This window comes from Loxodonta africana, unplaced genomic scaffold (assembly GCF_030014295.1).
Source record: "Loxodonta africana isolate mLoxAfr1 unplaced genomic scaffold, mLoxAfr1.hap2 scaffold_34, whole genome shotgun sequence".
NCBI classification, from domain to species: Eukaryota; Metazoa; Chordata; class Mammalia; order Proboscidea; family Elephantidae; genus Loxodonta; species Loxodonta africana.
Window position 1 is genome coordinate 1819599 of NW_026975055.1, and position 6350 is coordinate 1825948.

Here is a 6350-nt window from a genome sequence, read left to right on the forward strand (position 1 = left end):
GCCCCACCAGGGCTCTGTATATAAGCATATGCGCATGCTTGGCTTCCCCCACATGTCTGTCAGTTTGACGTACTGTAGGGGTTCTTACACCAAACTTTTGACACCTCCTTTAACAATACTTTAAATCATTTCAAGCCCAAAATGTGTCATTTCTCCTTTTCCGTAACCAGCCCTGGATTTGCTCATTCATTCTTAGCATGCTTGAGATCACTCTGATTCCCATCTCCTCCCTGGCTACCTTCCATCCCCGTTTGTCTTTAAGGCGCATTGTTCCTCATATGAGGAAAGAGAAGCTGGTTCCTCTGCCAAGGAAACCCCCGACCTCTGGAAAAGCTCTCAGAGTCTCCCAAGTGTGTGCAAATAAATTAATTCACTTTAATAGTATAGAAAAAGGTCTGGGAGGCTTGTTTTTACACCAGCCCTGAGAGGCCTGAGAGGCACTTAATTTCAGGTCGCTGAATTGAGCATTGGATCTTGCTAAGTGGTGAAGCGCAGCTCAACCTCGGGGCTTTTCTGAACAAATAACTCTTCTACAGAAACTACAGGTAATTGGAAGGAATGGATTTCGCCTGATTGCCTCTTTGGCCCTGAAAGCAGCAGAAGCCCCCGAGGAGGCGTCTGGGCGCCCTGCTCCTTGCCCCGAAAGGCACCCAGAACATAATGGGAGTGACAGGCTACACTGATCCATTATGGACACACTGCCAGGGCGCAGCCCCACAAGGCCTTCGCAGAGACAGACACTGTGTTTCTGAACGCACTTTTTTAATTCGCAGTTAGTTTGTGCATCAAGGCAAGGAGGAGACAACCGTGAGTGTGCACGTCTGATATCTGTTCCTTTCCCCAACTCGCAGCGAGTAAGGCTTGTCCTTGCTGAGAGGGGTGGAGGGGTGGCTGGAGGTGTTCCAGACCTGCATGCCTAGGCCATCCCCCAGGCAAGGGTTCAAAGGGGAGAGGACGACCTACGTGGGGGGGTGGTTACCGAAGTCTTGGCACTGGTCATACTGGTGGCTGCGGTCCGTCCCCCTGCACCTCTGTGGCTCTGCGGGGGGTACCTGGAGGGTAAGGCGGAGAAGCCCGGTGAACCACGCGGCGCTGGTGCTAATCAGAGGCCGTATGTATTCCGGCGTTGCGGGGCAGCCGGCCAGCTGTCAGGTTTGCTTCCTCGCCATACCTAGCGTGCAGTGCAGAGGGGTCGCCAGAGCATGGCTGGCGCTGCAGGGATTGGTTCCGGGGCAAACTGGAGCCATGGCGGTGCCGCCGGAAGCACCTGGGAACCTGGGGCAGGGAAATAGGGGGTCTCCGCGACTAAGCGATCGGGCACGCGGGTCTAGGCGGGCGTCGAGGCGGGGCCTACCTCACTGGATTCACCTCAGTGGTGCTGGAGCAGTCTGTCGTCCGCGGGCCCTCTGAGACGGCTCCCAGGGCCTTCCCAGATCCACCTGCCCACCGGGTTGTCGCAGGGCAGGTCCACGCCCGAGATGTCGCCCAGATGGGCCAGCAGCAGCTGCGAGAGCCTTCGATGAGCGTGTTGGTTCCAGTGCACGCCATCTGCCTGCCTGTGCTGCCGGAGTGCCGGAAGTGGAAATTCAAGTCCAGCACGTTGAAGCGGAGCCTGCTGGCCTCAGCGGCGCTGTAGAAGTTGGCCTCCACCACATCATCCCGCAGGCACGAGGTCGGGGGCATGCCCTCAGGCGGGAGGAAACCCCCCGAGACCGTCTCAGCCACTGGCATGGCAGTGTTCCACACCACGAGAGAGGACTCGGGCAGGACCTAGCGAAGGCACCAGAACAGGGTCTCCAGGTTCCTCCTGTAGCTCCACATGGAATCCTGGCCATACCTGGACAGGTCCCAGAGGCAGGAGTTCATGATGACCACGTCTGGGCCGTGCTCGCCCCTCAGCAGCTCCAGCAGGACTTTCTCCACGTACCGGGAGTAGGCGCGTGTGAGGAAGTAGAAGCGCACAAGGTGGTGTGTGGAGCAGAACTCGCCGACTTCGCGGTAGTGGGTCCCGTTGTGCATACGGCCCCACCCGCCGCCGTGCAGCAGCCTGTCCTGCTAGAAGCTCATCTCGCCCTTGGCCTTCAGGGGACTGCTTGAGAGCAGGCAGTCCTTCTGCAGCAGGAGCACCAGGTCCTTGTACACGGCCCTCTGCACCGAGTCCCCCATGACGACCACGAACTTGTTGTGCCGCAGCTGCCGGACTTCGGACGCCCTCACGTGGACCATGGTGGCTGGGTGAAGGTGGCCTAGCTCCTGCCTTCCCTCAGGGCGGGTCCCGAAAGAGCTCTGGACCGAGGGCTGAGGGGCTGCTGCCAGAGACGGAGAGAAGGCAGGCAGGCTGGCTGGCTGGCGGTTGTGGGGCGGCCGGGCGGGCAGACGGGGGCTGTTTAATGCCGCTGGACTGGCCTGGGCCTGGACGGGGAGGAGAAAGGGGGCAGCGTCCGGGGCCCTGAAAGCGTTCTGCCAATCCTTAGGCCCACGGTGTGACCTCTGAACCCATGGCCCTGCCCCTGTGCCTGGCTTGGCTCCCCTTGGTGGAGGGCAGCGGTGCTGACACTGATGCTGTTGGTCTGGATGGTTGTAGGCTGTTTCCGCCTCAGCCACCACCTGTGCTCCAGGCACTGGGACAAAATCTGTCCACTGGAAGAACCAGGCCACTTCCAGGGCCGTGGCCCAGTCGGTGGTGGATCCACACCCAGGATTTCCAGGCAGTGTAGGCGAGAATACTCAGGAAAACATACTCATCTTAGTTCCACGGTGCTTTCGTCTTTGTTTTCGTTTTGTCTCTCTCTTCCCAATCCCATTGTGAGTACCCCAGCCCTCCTGAGAAATGACAAGAACACATCCCATGACCTGATCACTGTCTTTGTCCCAGGGTAAAGTCTGGAGACCCCTTCTAACACAGTGTTCCAACCGGGGTGTGGGAATCCATACCCACAAGGTACTGGCCATGATGGTATCCCCAAGCAGTCCACCCTTCACACTTCCATCTGCACACCCAGTGCTCCTGAGCTGAGGCCTGGCCACCACACAGCTCCTCTGCATTTATCCAGCATTGCCCTTTGGAGAATCGAAGCAAAGGAACCCTACGGTATGTAACGTAGGTGGACGTTTTACCCTTCCTGGGCACCACCTTCTGGGCAGTCATTCTGCTTCTCTGGGGATCCCCCCGGGGTGTCCAGTGTAGAACTCCTGCCGTCCACCACCTTTTTGCACTAACAAACGGCCTCTGGTGTGGTTCAAGCAGGGTAAGCTTAGTATGCAACTTCTGGCTCTTACAAATTAGGCTCCTATTATACTTTTGTAGGTGGACTTGTGCAAAAAGAGAGCTCCAGCTCTCAGTAAAAGCCCTGAGCTGCACTTGTCTGCTGGTGTGGTGGTAGAACAATCGTTGCTTTGGGAAATGCTCAGACCCTTTTCCACAGTGGCTCCACCAGCCATTAGATCTGTTAATTTTAACATGCTCACTCCTTAAATTATGACACTATCTTCTGGGTGCCCCAAACCATTAAACATATGACTGCTAACAGAACGATTGACAGTTTGAGTCCACATAGAGGCCCCTCAAGTGAAAGTTCTGGCTATCTACTTCCCAAAGGGCATAAACTTAGAAAACAAAAAAACCTGTGGAGTACATTACTACTCTGCAATATCTGGGGTTGCTATGAGCCAGATGTACTGGTCAGTACTTGCTCCATGTACAATGGTCAGTACTTGCTCCACGTACAATGACTTCCTCTCCATTGAATATAAATGTTGACGTCCTGGCTGAAAGCACCATTCCTAATTCTTACTAAGATGTAGCATGATTTCCTTATCCCTTACATACAACTGTTTGTTTTTACATACTGGTGCTGGATTCCTGGCTGAAATCCAAGGCCTAATTCTCAACAGGATATTGACATCAACTTTGATAAAAGAACCCTTCCCTTCCCTCTCTTTAATATAGATGCCAGTATGGGGCATGGTTCTGTAACAACCATGCCCCATTACTTCATAGGGTGTTGATTTAGTCTCTTGGCTCTGTGAATCATGAACTTCTCTATTAGCAGATTCTGGCTGTAACACTCACGTCATATTCCTTATTAAAAAAATATGTGCATGGAACAAGCTCTGTGAACCCTGGCCTCTTGTCTGCTTGAATAGGATGCTAGCTTTCCAACCGTGCTGCCTTTGACTATTTCATTACCAGAATATGGGTCAAGCTCCTGGCTCTGTGAAACCTGATCTTTTTTGTTATTCTTTTTCCTTTGGATATGGTTGCTAACTTCCTTTTTGTAACAACCATGACATAATCTTTACTATTATGTCAATATCTTAGTAAAAAAAAAAACAAAACTAAAGACATAGATATTGTTTTAAGGTTATGGATATTCCCTTTCTAGCTTTGTTTAAATGACCCTTTTCTCACTAGTACATACGTTAAAGCTCTTCTTTATGAATCCTGCCTTCATGTTTCTCTGGGTATAGATGCTAATTTCCAGGCCTCACAAGCCATGTATCTTTTTTTAAGTAGGTTATTAAGGCAAATTTCCTTTCATATGGACTCTGACCATCTTTAATCATGAATATGAATACTACCTATCTGGCTGTACTTACTGTGGCCCCCTTTTCCCTTGGCTATGTTTTATGGATGCATTTTTCTGGCTCAATGAACCCTGACCTTCAGTCTCCCAACATAGGAGTTTCTTGACTCTAACAACCACGGCCTGTTTAATATTCAGATCCAGTTTCAGATTTTTACTCGGATTTGCATTCTTTAAACTCTGTCTTTACGTTTCATAGGATATGGATTCTAGCTCCCTGGCCATGAGAACCATGGGCCATTTTCACTAAAATATGGATGTAGGCTGTTAGCTTTATGAACCCTAATCTGTTTTTGTCCATGAACGTGGTTGCTACTTACCTGCTTGTAGGAAACATAACACAATTCTTAGCACAATTTGAGTCAGACCAGGGCTTTATGAACCCTGATCTTCTCTTAAGTAGTATGTGACTGTAGCTTCCTGGCTTTAAGAAGCATAATGTATCTCTTATTAAAATATGATTTTGGGCTCATGATTCTTTGAACCCTAACCTCCTTTCTCCTTGTATATGGAGGTTGTAGCATTGTGCCCCTCACTTTATGTTAGGATTTGGATGAATTCCAGGTTTTATTAATTCTGACCTCTTATTTCTTTGGCTATAAGTGCTAACTTTATGGCTGTAATGACCTTGACTTCAATATTATTACTATATTCTAGGTAAATATTTAGTCTTAGAGCTTGTTTTAACCCATCGTGTTTTTCTTTGGGTATGCATGCTAACCTCTTGACTGTAATAAATATGCCGTATTTACTGCTGCCCATTACTATTGCCATCAAGTGGTTTCTGATGCACAGCAACTCTATAGGAAGGAGTAGAACTGCCACATGGTTTTCAAAGGAGCGTTTGGTGGATTTGAACTGCTGACCTTTTGGTTAGCAGCTGTAACTCTTAAACGCTGTGCCACCAGGGTTCCTATTGGGATGTGGATTTAGTTTCCAAGTATACATATCTTGAGTTCTTCTTCAGTTGGATATAGATGCTAATTTCCTGGCTGCAATAACCATGACCTGTTTCTTGCTATGATATTAATGCAGGCTCCTGCTGGTATGAACTTTGGCCTCTTATTTTCCCTTAGATAAGTTTTCTAGCTGTCTGATTGTAATACTCTTTGAAGATTACATAACAGGATATGTATCCACACTACCATCTTTGTTGTTGTTGTTTGGTGCTGTTTAGTCCATTCTGACTCATAGTGACTCTGTGTACAGCAGAATGAGACACTGCCTGTCCCTGCGCCATCCTCAAAATGGCTGCTATGTTTTTTTTAATAATTTTTATTGAGCTTTACGTGAACGTTTACAAATCAAGTCAGTCTGTCACATATAAGCTTATATACACCTTACTCCATACACCCACTTGCTCTCCGCCTAATGAGTCAGCCCTCCCAGTCTCTCCTTTCTGACAATTTTGCCAGTTTCTAACCCTCTCTACCCTCCTATCTCCCCTGCAGACAGGAGATGCCAACACAGTCTCAAGTGTCCATCTGATACAAGTAGCTCACTCTTAGCCACCATCTCTCTCCAACCCACTGTCCAGTCCCTTCCGTGTCTGATAAGTTGTCTTCGGGAATGGTTCCTATTCTGGGCCAACAGAAGGTTTGGGGACCATGACAGCTGGGATGCCTCTAGTCTTAATCAGACCATTAAGTCTGGTCTTTTTATGAGAATTTGGGGTCTGCATCCCACTGATCTCCTGCTCCCTCAGGGGTTCTCTGTTGTGCTCCCTGTCAGGGCAGTCATCGGTTGTGGCCGGGCACCATCTAG

General features: G+C 49.8%; 1 pseudogene; it reads right to left on the reverse strand.

Moving 5' to 3' along the window:
* Nucleotides 1-1369: 1369 nt before the first annotated feature.
* Nucleotides 1370-6106, reverse strand: LOC111749249 (PC-esterase domain-containing protein 1B-like; annotated as a pseudogene).
* Nucleotides 6107-6350: the final 244 nt, after the last annotated feature.